Here is a 9655-nt window from a genome sequence, read left to right as displayed (position 1 = left end):
CCCAGTTGGTTTTGGGTAGTAGTGTTGATTATCAGCTCAGTGGTCTCAGGACATGTGATTGGCAAGGTTATGGGGAGTATCTTTAATTAAGCCAACTGGTTTAGGGCAGAAAATGGACACTGTTTCAGCCTACAAGTCCTGGGGCTCAGCTGTGCAAGCATCATCACCACTTGTGGCTTTCCATTTGCTGCACTGGGGCCGTGTTGGACAAGAGTTTGAGGCAGGGACCTGCACCCAGGCTCATTCCTGACCTGAGGCTGTGCCAGCCAGGCCCCCTCCAAGCAGCCAAATCCTCCAGTGTGGTTGGTGGTGAAATGCTTGCACTGAAGGAAGGCTTCAGTTGTGTGTCACTGAGCAGCAGTGATAACCTATGATTTAGAAATTAAATTAAAAAAAAATAAAGTTAGGCACCACAGCCCATTTGGGGCAGGAATCCTTCTCTCCCTTACTGCATCTCATCAGCTTCCTGCTATTTGTTCAGAGAGATTTGAGGGCTCGGTTGGGCTGGCACTTAATTGCTTGTCGTAAGGACTGGACCCTTTAATTAAAGGCCTGATATTGAAAGGAATGGGGAGGAACCCTCAGTGTCAGTGGTGCTCATGGATGTAAAATCTTAACCAAAGTCCTCCACCTTTTCTGATCTTAATTTCTCCCTAGCTAACTAGAAGTGGATTTTTCTTCATTAGTATGTTTTGCTCCTTATACTTTCTTGAGTTTTCTATGCTGTAATGATTGATACATAGTCTGCTTTTCTCCTGATGGCACACAATGAGATTTAAAATATCATGGGAGAGGAAATTGCCTGCAAACTTTTGGTAATTCCCTTTTATTTAGATAGAGTTGGGGAAGGGGAAACCACATGCGAATATTCTCTGTGCCAAACATCCTTTTGGAAGGGAAATCTTTAACTGTACCAGTCTGGGAAGATGGTTTTTCTCCCAGGATCTTCAGCAGTTGTGAGCAGCAGGAGGGATGGGGATCTCTAGTGTCTTACTGTGCTTTTGCTGCTTTTAATTAACAAGATTTAACTGTGCCAACCTTCCAGGACATGTAAGGAAGTCATGGTGGCATGACATGGTGGCAACAGCACGCTGGTGCTCATCGCTCCTTTCAGCTCTCCTGGTGTCTCTGTTGCTCACAAGCCGGTTTTGGGTCACATCACTTTTGCCACCATCCAGCCCAGAGGTGGTTGCTTTTGATCTGTGATTTGCAGGGGGAAGGCAGAGCCTTTCGACCCAGAGCGCATAAATCACTTTGCCAGGGGTCTGGAGCACCCCTGAGCAAAAGCAGTGACAGAAACCCAAGACCTCTGTCAGTAGCCCTGGATTTATCGCCTGCACGTCTCATTGTCCAACAACCAGCTGCTGGTCGATTCATTAGCTGTTGGGTCTTTTCAACAGGCACCATTAATGGTGATGGCAGGTTTGATGTAAAAGCTACAGCCCTGTGGCAGGCAGGCAGCACACCAGGTGGCCCTCAGAGGGCATTTAGTTCTCCCAGGCATTTCTTATTCCCTGTGCCCCTGGGAGGGATGCTTTTGCTGCCGTGCCCGAAATGCTCTTGCAGTCAGGGGAGTTTCACTACACGAGAAATTTTGGTTTCTAAATCTCCAGATTATTGATATGATAGAACAACAGTCAGAAAAGATCCTTTTACAAGCAGGTTCTTTAAAGGCTATTTGAAAATATTAATATGTATTTATGTGTAATAGAATGATTCTCTTGTTTTGCATGTTACTGAGGAAAAAACAGTGTATTCATAACACATGAACTTTCAAGGCAAATTTTAGTTGTTTGAAAAGTCTGGATTAGTGGTGTATTTGATTCATCCTTTAGGGGCTGGAGTGTGGTTGAATCATCACTACAGCTTTAGCTAGGTGTTTAACGTCCTTTTCCTTTTCTTCTTCCCCCAGCCACCTGCATGTCTAGTTCCTGTTGACTTTAATAGGAATTAGCCCTGCTAATCCCTCTGAAATTTTTGAAAAATCGCAACTTCGATGTTTTCCTTAAAGAAATATGCAGAGCACATGGATGCAAAGGATGACAGCCAGTGGCTCCCCCACTGCCCCCAGGACACAGAGCCACGGGTGCCACCCGTTTCCAGTGTGCTTTACTTTCTTCTTCTGAAAGCACCAGGACTGGGCACAGCAGCTCTGGGAAAGCACCAGTGATGAAGATGATTTTGAGATTAAACTTGGAGGCAGGGGAAGGTCCCTTGCAGCACAGTGGGGATGTCTGCACGAGAGGAAAAAAACAGGAAAAGGGAAGGGGAAAGGGAAAAATCCCCAGTGGGAGTTGAGAAATCCTGATGGAAGATTTATACCTTCAAAGGTTGGGACTGCAGAGTTGCAATGGTGGTGAACCCCCACCCCTGCCACCACCCCTCCTGCTGGCCCCTGCTCCAAGCCCTATCCCAATTTTCCAGGTATCAGTGTGAGCATTGGCAAGGTTTGGCATCACGTAGAGCAGGACTAATCTCCTGATCGAGCCACTTAGGATACGAAGGACAATGCTGCTTGCTTTTCCCTGCCCCCTAGCTGATGGTCTTGGCCCCACAATTTTCTCCTCTGTCAGGTCAAAAAGTGTTCTGTGAGCACTTTTCTGGAAAGCTCTCCTGCTTTGCTGCTGTACAAGTTTAATTCAACTGACTGGGCTGAGGAACCCCATCTGGTACCTGGAGCAGTGAGTATATTCATGGTCTAACAAAGCCTTGCCATTCTAATCGAAATAAACCCCAACAGATTCCATTAATTCAGTTACCGTGTTACTGCAAAGCTTAATCCCAATTATCTAATTATTGCTAATTTTTTATTCTTTTACCCTTTCCATGCTTTGGTATGGGAAGGGTAAAATAATAACGGTCTGCATCCCTGTTTCTTTGCCAGAAGGACACCGATGGTGCAGTTTCTTCCTCTTTGGTCAAGAACCCATTTGAGGCCATTTTTATACACAGAGATGTGTATATATTTTTATATGCCAGAGACGTGCCGTGCCTGTGCATGGGGACAGATGGACAGACAACACCCTAGCTGTGTGCAAAACCCCTGAAATTTCAATAGAGTCAGCAACTCGGGTGTCTTGTTTTAGCCCATTGCAGAAAACTACCTGCCATGAGTAATTCAAAAATGTAGCCATGGCTGACCTCGTCTTGCTGCTTGGCCTTGCTGGGTGGTGGGGAGGGAGAGAGAACCCACCTGGGCTCAGGTGCCTGTCCAGGAGGGCCATCGAGCTACCAGCACAGTGTCACTCACCTGTGGATGCAAAGGAGAGCAAGTGCAAGTGAAAGTCCAACCTTCACACACCTCAGCAGGTGCACACGTGCACATCCCAGTTTTTCAGTTTCTGCTGTGCTGCAGAAAGTGGAAGCCAAACCCATTTCTGTGCAGAGTTGGCTTCGAGTAGTGCTGAAACCGAGGGCAAACACTGGCCTGTGACAAAAAAACCCTGTGCATTTTCTCTGTCCCCTTCCCAGGAGCATCACATCTCCATGTGCTGGGATCTGGTGACTGATGTACAAGCAGGGAGAGAGGTTTTGGTGGCTGGATCTGTGTGCCTCAGGTAACACAAACTGAATGAGACACAGCAGTGGCAGCATCTCCACTGGGACCATGTCACTGCAGGGTCTTCAACTGCAAGTTCAGGATCTCTTTTCCAGCTGTACCCATGTGGTGTTAGCACATGTGAGATCTCTAGCTCTGCTAAGTAAATGTAGAAGTCTCTGGAACAGCAGCTGTTCCTGCAGCCAGTCTACTTGCTATGCAGAGGAAATGTTATTTCTAACTAACTGCTTTATGGTTTTCTTTTATGGTTTTATGGTTTTCTTATGCTCCTTCTGTGTAAGGTTTTTATCAGATCAAATATTTATATCATATCAAACATATGCTGGTGGTGAAGACCCAATGCGTAATACCACTACTAACCAGCACCAGTGGATTTTTATTTTTTATTAAAGCATCATATCAAACAATATCCCAAGGCTGTGAAGGCCTGAAACTGGGCCGGCCATCATGGTGTGCCACACCCCGAGGCTCAGGGACTGCTGGTCTCAGAAACATGATGGATACGGTCACAGCTATGGGTGACAAGGCATTGCTGACAGAAACCCCATGTGCTACAGCTCACTCACTGGATTTGGCCAAAATTGCTGCTGGGAGCCTGGACACTGGCCTGGCACTGCAGTGAGTCTGGGGCCAGACGTCCAGTTGGGCTGGAGCCACCCACCCTGCACAGCCATGTGTGGAGGGACCCCAGGACGGTGGCCAGCCGGTGGCACTGGTCTTGCTTGCAGTGTGATAAGAGAGGATGCTGCCAGCTGCGAGGGAAGCACTGTGGAGGCTGTTTCACTTGGGGTTTGATGGGAGGGCAGAAAGGAGAAGGGGAAGCAAACATCAATCAGGAACCAAGAGAAAGAGTTGAAGCTGAAGCCACCCAGACCCCTTACGAGAAGGGAAGGAACTCGCCTTATCGTGGAAATGTTAGTTGTGAATCTTGAATTATGTCCCAGTGCTGCAGGAAGCAGGCACAGGTTAATGTTTTGAGGAACCCTCACCCCTAAAATATGTTCTTATACCCCAAGCAATCTGCAGGGAACTGAAGACATGTTGTTTGCAACTGGCCAGGAAGCCAAAAACATTTCTTTTAAAACTTTAATTCATAGATCTAACCCAGCTTGAAAATCCATCTGTAGACCATTTTAATGTTTGCTGGTGCTGAAGCTGGGGATGGTTTAATGGCAGCTCATGGAGGGAGGGTGAGCGAGTCAATGAGAGATCACCCTGCCTTTGTCTTTACAGAATCGATCTTTAAACAGGAGAGTAAAAACAGTCTAAGCAAGAAGGAGATCATTCACTAAAATATTTGTCTAGAACAGATGGCTCTGGTGACTCAGACAAAATACTCCCCCTGCTACAAGCTAGCTGGAAAACAACCATGGTTTGCCATTTAGGAAAAAATGACACACCATGGTGATGAGCCTATCTAGGAAACATTGAGGGGGAAAAAAAGCACTCAGAGGTCCCATTTAAAAGATAAAAAGGTTTATGTGGATCATTTCTCTGGTCTAGCACCAGCTTGGTAGTGCCCATGTGCAAGGATGGGGTGTGGGACATATCAGGAACTGATGTGATACTCATCATTTTTCAGGATGGAGTTATATCACCTCCAAACTCCCAGGGTACAGGAATTTTCATAAATACCTTCAGTTTCATGGTTTCAGTCATGTCTGTGGCATCACTGGCTTTTCCTTCATTTGGGGAAAATTATAGGATACAGGTATTTTTGCCACAGCTTTTAGCCTTAATTTGCCTTTCCTTTTCTACCCTTGCAAATTCACTGAAATCTTTCCTTTTGTTGTTTTTGGTTTTGCTTCTTTCTTTCCACTGGCTACTTTACATATACCTGCTGCTCCACCTCTCCTTCTGAAACTTTATATATGGCTTGCTGTTAAGTAGAAGATTTCCAGGGGGGAACCATAATTTTGGCCTTTAAAATATCTGGTTGGGCTGTTACATTTGCTTTCTCGGTTTCCACTGAAAGGTCTCCTTTCAAGACGTTGCAGCAGGAGCTTCTCAGACTTCAGCCGAGCGGACTAAGAAGGGTTGGATTTCAATCAAATCCAGTAATAAAGCCTGCAAGCTGTTGGAGGAAAGCAAATGTAGAGTGAAAAAGAAAAGATCTGATTAACCATCCCTTTCCTTGTTTTCCATGCTGATGGACCATCACTGGTTGCAAAATAAGGCTACTCTTGCCTGTGTTCATAGAGTATGGTGCATTCACCACTCCTGTATGGTATAATGTATGTAATATACTCATACCTGTAATGTGTGTGCTTGTATCTAATAACTTACCACAGTGCAATAGTAGAAGTTCTTCTCTTGTGTGAAAAACAAAAGATGCACTTCAAGAAAGGTGCAGCACAGAGCTGCATTAAAGGGTAGAAGAGGCCTAGCCAATACTTTGGTGAGCTGTACCAACAACTACAGCCGCTTCATGGTGATGTGACCCCCCACAACCAATCTGACATGGAGAAAATACCACTGAAGCCTCCCCCTCCTCCTCCCTCTTCCCAGTCTCTGCTCTTCTCCCAAGCACTGTGAGCTCCCAGCACTTTCTCTTTGCTGCTCACTTGGGGCTCCCCAGTTCTTGGCCTGGCTGATCCTGCTACGCATCAAGGATGTTTTGTTCAGGTTTCCCAGCCCAAGGCTGTAATCTGCATTAAGAGCACATTCAGGGCATGGAGCAGTCCGTCTCCAAGCACAGGTGGTCAAGGGGCTGTTTTCATACACTTGGTAAATAAACAAGTAGTGACTTGCACCTTTCAACACAGGGCTCTTCTCTTGTGCTGCTTGTTTTGGAGTTTGGCATCTTCTCCCTCCTTGCTTTTTGACATGCACTGTGCTATCCATTCACCTGCAGAGCTTGTCAGGAGCTCACACTGTCACCAATGAAGTACATGTGGCTCCTGTAGCTGGCCCTGGGGGACAGGAACCATCTTCTCTTCTGTCGCCTTCAGTGTGACTGGCACAGTCATGACATATTTTATCATACATTAATCATACCTCCTCAATGATGGTGTAGCCACCTTCATTGCATGCTCAGTAGGACATTTAAAGTTGTTTATGCTTGGGTGCTCTGGTGTAATGCCACTGCAAATGCCAACAGCTGCCTCATTCAGAATTTGGTGAGTTTCTTTTATTCCCCACTTCCCAATACTATTTGGTTTGTATCACTCACTGGAGAACTGCTGTGAGGAACAAAAGGCAGCATAAAGGGCAACCTAACAGGGCTATGGCAGCATCAAGGCATCACCTTTATTAAACAAACACCACTGTAATGGTGGGAGGGTGGCACATCTAACATGCTGCTCCAAGGCTCATCCATCCCTCCTGATCCTCACCCTCTTCCTCAAAGCTAGGCTGGGGCTCCCTCCCCCACCTCCTGCAGGCAGGCAGGAGATGATGAGCTGTATGGCCACCTCTCCCCCCCAGCCTGGAGAACACTGGCCATGCTGCTGCTGTTGAAGCAGCGGAGGAGGCACCGGGGGTCAAACCAGGAGGGGGAAGGAGCAGGAGCCCAGTGTCCCCTGCCCAATCTTCTGCTGGGATGAGATTCTCCAGTGACGGCAGGATCAGAGGAAATGACAGATAAGGGGGACTGTAAAGAGAAAGCAATTACCCTCCTCCTTCTCAGAACCTTTTTTATCCACATTTCTTTATATTGTTAAACAGCAGTATCACAGTACTGTTCAGCTTGCTCAGTCTATCAAAAATTACCCGGTCTTTTCCTACCTACATACCAGTAAGGAAGGACATTTTAGGTTCCTACAGTGGTACCCATTTATCTATGCCAGCCAAAACCTCACAAACTTCCTACACCAGAAACTGCCTGGCTCTCTCAAAGCCTGACATACTTGGTGCAATGTATTCATTCTTAACTGTAGCTCCAGCTACAGAGGGATCGTGTTTCCAAAAACTTCACTGTTTTATAACTGCAGTGCAGGCTCCAGAGGAACCTATTACCAAGCGGGGCTCCTTTAATTATAATTATATAATTTTATTATGATCCTTTAATTCTCAGTGTTTCTTAACGTGGGACAAATCAAATCTTCCAAGTTCTATCTAGGCCAACTCCCCATACCTGCAGAGCTCTGCACACCACATAGCACCTTTGCTGCCACTTCATCTTTAATATGGTGAATTTTCACTTTTTCACGCAGCTGAACAAGTAAGAAATGTCAGAGAATCCTAAATCACCTTTTGCCTCAGTGAGACTATCTTAACTGGCTATGCTCAAACTTAAAAATTAGTTGTAAAGAACAGACCTTAAAGATCCCTTTCCTCCTTATTGTTGTCTTCAAACTTTCCATCATTTGTCCTTGGATGAACCTTCTGGTCAACAGCAGAGTGAATTTCTGCTGGTTTGTTGCTTTTTCTCTTTTCCATGTATCTAATTTATTAAAGAACACTGCTTTCTTACACAGCAAAAATACAAACCCCAAAAAACCCAAATGCCCAAAACAGAACCAAATGTTCTTGTTCTGAAAGCAATTCCCGCAGCACTTCTAGAAGACAAAAAGGAAAGGCAAATGAATGCAACCAAATATAACCTCAAGCCAACCCTAAGGCTGAAGTTCTGAAAAAGGTCATCCTTCATTTTTCCACATGTCTGGTAATTCCTAGTTTAACCTGCACCCACGGGGAGTGCTGCCAAACTAGCTAGAGCAGTTTCAAAATCTTTCATTAAGTGCAGGTACATAAATTGTGAATGACAGTAAAATTCAGTACTTTAATTCAAGCTGAAGGTGTGCCAGACCTTACCCTGCACCAGGCAGTTACTATGTCCAGGGGACATCCCTGAGCTGTAGAGGTAGCGTGCTGACTTCATTTGACAACTCTACGTCCCCAAGGACCTCTACGTGGTCGGCTGGTGGGTCACATCCTTGCACTACACAAAATCATGGAATTCTTAAGGTTGGAAAAGACCTCCAAGGTCACTGAATCCGACCTTTCAACACCACCTTGCCGACGAAACTAGGTGCCATGTCCAGTTGTTTCTTGGACAGCTCCAGGGACAGTGACTCCACCACTTCCCTGGGCAGCCCATTCCAATGCTTGACACCCCTGTCAGTAAAGAAACAGAAACAGTCCCACGACTCCTGAAGGATCCAAAAGTACCAGTGTTAGAGACAAGTTAGGAGAAATTGCTCCCACACTTCCAGCAAATCTGCAGTTCCTACGCCCTTTAAAATACTTCTCCCACCAACTCTGTATTCATGGCAGACTCTTCCCTGCATTGCACCCACTCTCCAGCCCAGTAATTTCAAAAGCCTCCTTTCTGTAGTCTTTAAAAAACAAGCAAGCAAAAGAACAGAAGGAAACCAAAACGTGTTTCAACACTGCAGCTTTCCACCCCCAAAGCAGATGATCCTTGTCTCCCTGCTATTTACATTTGTGTATTAAATTTTCTTGCCAATTCATCATTTCACTGAAAAGTAATCTGGTTCTGCCCTTTCCTTGTCCTTTATAACTACTCCTTGCCCTTATACCACAGTCCAGCCACAGCAGGGAAGGGGGTTGAGACAGGGGTGCAGGGACCTTGTGCAGGGTTTGGGGCACACCTACCATACCATGATGGACCACTGCCCTGCTTCTGCAGCAGGCAGAGTAGACAATCAACAAGAAAACAAGAGACACTCCAGCTCACAAACTTTTTTCATCATGAAAGCTTTGCAAGAATCCTCAAGGGTACAGGAAGCAAGATGTACTGTAGTCCAGGATAGTATTGGTTGTATCTATGACGGAGGCACAGAGCACCAAAGCACAAAAGAATTATTTACTATAGAAAAAAAATAAAATTCTTCTGTGAAGCAGAATGAACTAGAGAACACCCACTTCTACTATTAGGCAGGTAGCTTGGCGATAAACATTCATTTACAGAGCTCTGATAAAGCACTGAAGCTTCTGTCAGAAGGCTTCTGGACTGCACAGCTGAGGTTGGTTTTCCTGGCTTAACTGACTGGAGCAGTCAGGATTACAGGTATTAGGTATCCCCAACAATATTGCATTGAGATATCCTCCAGCCACATACACTTAGATTAGCACTGTTTTTCTCACCTCAGAATTCAAGCACGCAGTTTTCCTGAGCTTTAGAACCAGGGC

The sequence above is a fragment of the Manacus vitellinus genome, unplaced genomic scaffold (genome assembly GCF_001715985.3).
Source record: "Manacus vitellinus isolate BGI_N305 unplaced genomic scaffold, ASM171598v3 scaffold_28_pilon, whole genome shotgun sequence".
In the NCBI taxonomy this organism is placed as follows: domain Eukaryota; kingdom Metazoa; phylum Chordata; class Aves; order Passeriformes; family Pipridae; genus Manacus; species Manacus vitellinus.
The sequence above is the reverse complement of the archived record's forward strand: the minus strand, read 5'-3'. Positions refer to the sequence as shown.